Source organism: Mya arenaria, chromosome 15 (assembly GCF_026914265.1).
Source record: "Mya arenaria isolate MELC-2E11 chromosome 15, ASM2691426v1".
NCBI lineage: Eukaryota > Metazoa > Mollusca > Bivalvia > Myida > Myidae > Mya > Mya arenaria.
Genome location: NC_069136.1, coordinates 42970660 through 42975392, shown reverse-complemented (window position 1 = coordinate 42975392; position 4733 = coordinate 42970660). Strand labels below are relative to the sequence as shown.

Sequence of the window (4733 nt, the reverse complement as noted above, 5' to 3'; positions counted from 1 at the left end):
TAAAAAAAATTGAATTTAATATCATTTAGGTATTGGTTATAATGCTCGTAGTCTTTAAGTTTGAAAGTATAAAGTTTCGTTTTAATATTGTAAAATTTGACCTCCGCATTTAGTAAAAACATGTTTGAAGTATTCTGGCCCCATCTATACAGTGAGTGAACAAATGACTTTCTTAACTTGTCGCAATTTTTGAAGATTTGAGAAATATTTTGAACTGGTTTCTCCTTTTTCAATGAAATCCTACTTTGACCGTATCTGTGCGCCTATGACATTGTTTTTAAATATTTATGTTACTGCACCTTCTATTCGAATTATACGTGCGGGAATTTCAACGTCCGGTTTTTTATAACATTTGATTCATATAAGCTTAAGTTGTTTTTTTTCTAATTCATTACAAAGGTTATAGCCAGATCGTGATATTTGTTTCGAGAATTTAACTGTTTTATTTCTGATTTCTATTCTCCCAAGTTCCCATTCTATCTGAGCTATCTTGTTGAATGATTGTGTTTAAAAGAATGCTGATGATTTTTTAGTATTCATTATTTTCAAGGAGTGAGTTATTAAATTTCCAATACCCGGCACCACATTTATTTTGTATTTCAATCTTAATTGAGGTAGTCAAATGATTCGTTTGTATGATGGCAGGTCTTTTATCTTATACATTTCACGCCTTCAAGTCAATTGTTGTTTCTGTATTACGTAATTTCTCAAGGGTAGTCCCTGCAGTGTTTCGCATATATTACCTACAAACACAACGAACTAATCTCGGAAATAAAACATTTACCAGCAACAATATCTTTCCACACAAACACGAGTTTCGCTTATTGATGTTAATTGATGTTTCGCCTTTTCACTGCGAATATAAGCATGCAATGAGACTATATCTGAACAAAACCATTCTTTTATAAATACGTAAGTCATTCAAATATAATGAAATACTGATTCCTTATTTAAGTAATGTCCTGCTTTTCCCTAAATACATAAAATACCTCAAAGCGTTGTTTAAGTCATGTATGATTGTATTCTCAATCTATGTTATGCTGTTCAATTGGATGAAATAATATTCTTTTACCAAACTCAGACAATTGCCTGACAAGAACTACGTTCCATGAAACAACCTTTTGGGTAATATACTAACAATTAAACTAGCACATACGCTTATGGGAATGTTGACCATTTCTTACAATGCATATATTCGACGTTCATAATAATTTATCATGCAATTCACCGCAATTTTAGTAATAAAAAGCCGCACGGGATGCACGTTTTTGAAACTATGACAAAGGGAAATGCATGTCTATCCTAACTGTAGCGACAATGACTGTTATAGCACATTTCTAGTTTTGTTCAAAAATAGCTTCATCCTTTCCATTTTATGTGTGTGTGGAATTTTATAGCAGTCCCAATTCATAGGCAGGACAAATAAAATACCCCCAAAAGTTATACATACACCACAAATGATACTCTTTCACATAAACAACATAGGTAGCAATAACAACGTAACGTCGATTTTTACACTTCCCTATTCTGCACAATGCTAATACCACTCCTCACTCCAATGGATATTACTCCTGCAAACATTTATACTACTGCCGAAAATGGTACCAAAATAATCATGAATAAATTATCTATCAACTGTAGTACGGGTTTTATCTAATTATGTGAAACAAAATAAAACGAGCAAAAAGTTTCACAAGCATTTTTTGTAATATGTCGTTTTTCTGCCGGTCTTGGGACGTTTTGACTGTCATTTTATACTTTCGATTTCGGATATTTTAAGAATTGTTTTGATTGTCAATGACTTTACAAGGATACATTGACGTCTCCTGCATCGGTGAGTATAACTTTAATGAATTATTATGTATATTTTCTGCTGTTATTTTGACAAAAACTGAAACAGAGGATAAAACATGCTGAATTATAGGTCCACATCGAAAGAGAACAACAATGCATCATCGAATTTCTGAAAATTCATTCATTTATCTACACAGTGATACTATCCATTTGATTCCGTAATCTGTCGCATTTTTCCGCAAGGGCTATTTATAAACACATCGTTTCTGAGAGTGGCCAAAAACAAGAACAATTTGATGACTCATAAGGCATGCAACCTTAAAAGCCGAGAGTATCCGAATTAACCAGGAAGTAATTTTTGTTTACTTTTTAAATGCCAACCTCTGTAAATAGTAATTTATTTTGAGTAAACATTAAGGTAGGTTTATGCATATCATTGTTTTATTATATTTAGAATGCTATTTATAAGGGGTTGCCAATTCTTTTGCATGAACATTGGTCAAATGTTTTATAATTTAAATAAATAAGACATTTGCAATATTGTGATTGGTTTTAATGAAATAAACAGACCGGGTTCTTTAAGGATCTGGTCACTTTCTGTTTAAAAAAATGTAAATAAACTATTGGAGAATTGGCAGTTATTTTTTATTAAGCCATTCTATATTATTAATTAAGAATCTGTCAAGCTAAGTTTGTTATTGTTTATGCGCATGTTTCTGCAACGGGCATTGACCGACAAATTCATATTAAATAACTTAAAAGAGCTCGACAACCAAAACCCAATGAATCAAATTACAACGCCAAGTTTCCATTTAGTGTTTTATTGGTTAATAAGAAAAATGAAGGCTGGCTTATATAGGCATTTCACAACTGAAACTAAGAAAGTAAGCATTTTTTTAATCTTCTAAACAGTTAATTGGATGCCTACCAATTTCAATTGTTTAGAGATCATACATTATCACCAAGTAACTAATACTTAAATAATAATTGGAAAGTTTCAAATTTCAACATATCAATGTTTTAATGAGTAAATTTCAGGAAACATTTTTATGTTCTGTATAGTTACTTGGATTATAAAATCACTCTCTGTAAAAATTATTCAACTTTTCAAACATTATTTGTCTTCAGATTTATTGGAATTCCTGTTACGATAGGATTTCAATTGCTGTCATTAATTTTCAACTCAATGTTTTGATTATTCATTTGAAATTATTTTAAACTTCACATTCCATAAATGGCTGTTCTTCCTTTTTGACTAAATATTTTGAGTATTTTTACACATTAGTATGTATGCCAATTCATGGGTGGTCAGTTTTGTCATTTATTAGTCTTTTTCCACTTTTTTATCTAATCTTTTCTTCCTTTCAGTGAGAAATAAAGCCATAGAATACATTCATACCACTCAAATTCAGCCAGTCAGAATGATGGGAAGGATTGCAGAACTGAGGTAACTTAGAACTATGATGCATATTTACCAGAGAATATCTCATAAACATGCCATTTGCTTAATTTTCTTTGAAATCATACCTGAAGTTATTGAGAACTCTTTATAAACTTTGACATTTTGTATGATGACATATTTTATTATTTGTAAAATAAATGCTTTTAACATTTTTTTGAGCTGTAAAGTTGAATTGATTCTTAAATTGATTCTGGTAAATACCAAACTGTGTATAGACATCAAACCTCATTACATATATATATATATATATATACATAATTGTCCCTCTCTGAATAATACATAATTATCTATGTTTCTGTTTACTTTCAGTTTCACTCTCACCTGAGTGATGCAGATTCAGTAACCTAATTGTATGTACTTTTTTGTCAAATTGTATTTATTTGCTCTATTAAAAATATAATGTTGACTTTTTTGAGGAATAATTCTGAAAGGAAAAATAAATTATTATAGAGAAAAGGTAATTTGTTATGTACAAAAAGTGGACAAAAATGTTGAACAGTATGAAGTTTTAAATTAGAAAATCCTTATTTCTCTCTGTATGTATGTCAACTTTATTAAGACAATATTAAGACAATATCTGGTAATATAATGTATTCTCTTAATTAAATGTGATAAAACCTTTTTACACTGTATGTATACATCTGTATATGTATGTTGCCATATAAACTGAATGCATGTAGTTTCTTTTGTGAACATGTGTATTTATTGAAATCAACACATTCCTTTGTTATATTTTCAGGCTCATGATGGTTTCTGAGAAAAAAACAGCTTGGTGTAATTTGACAGTATTTTTCAGTATTTGACAGTGGTTCTATCATGCAACAGTCATACCATGAAGTGTCTCACAGATTCTCTCTCAATTCCTGCAATATCCAAGATTACAGTGTAGTGCAAAGAGGATTAATTTTCTTGCAATAAGAAGTATCTGCACTTCCAAATACCCCTGTACAGCATGAACAGTTCCTTCATTTTTTGAGTGATTATAGAGTGAAAATGTTTCCATATAAAATGTTTTCTTTTTATGTGTAAAACTTGTCATGAATGGTTACAAATAAATGCATGGACATTATGATTCCAAATCTATGCACATTTTGATTACCATGGCAACTAATGTTTTGTTTGCCTTTAATCTTCCTATTTATAATACTATTAATTGTAAAAATGCAACAGTCAAGCAGTGAATGGAAGAATGTTAATGTTCTTTGTCTTTTACCTTTTTCAAGCTCATTCTTCAAAATATAAAGCAATTTTAAAATTTCTTAAAAATGGACGTTTTTTCATCATTTTTTTAAAGTAAAATAATTTGCTTAAAACTTTGTTTAGGTTCTGATATTTAGGAATGTGTATTAAATTTAAAGAAAATAAACAAAATGTGTTGTTTTACATTATTTATTTCATTTAAATTCCGAAGTTTTGAATTTGACCTATTTAGGCAGAAAAATTGATAAAATTGTAAAATTAAAAGGGCCATAATTCT

General features: G+C 29.7%; 1 long non-coding RNA gene across 1 annotated transcript; it reads left to right on the top strand.

Annotated features, from left to right (window-relative positions):
* The first annotated feature begins 1600 nt into the window (after window positions 1-1600).
* LOC128220488 (uncharacterized) lies at window positions 1601-4325 on the top strand. Its single transcript, XR_008258793.1, has 4 exons — window positions 1601-1834; window positions 3163-3241; window positions 3566-3606; window positions 3996-4325. It is a non-coding gene; the product is annotated as an uncharacterized LOC128220488 (long non-coding RNA).
* Window positions 4326-4733: the final 408 nt, after the last annotated feature.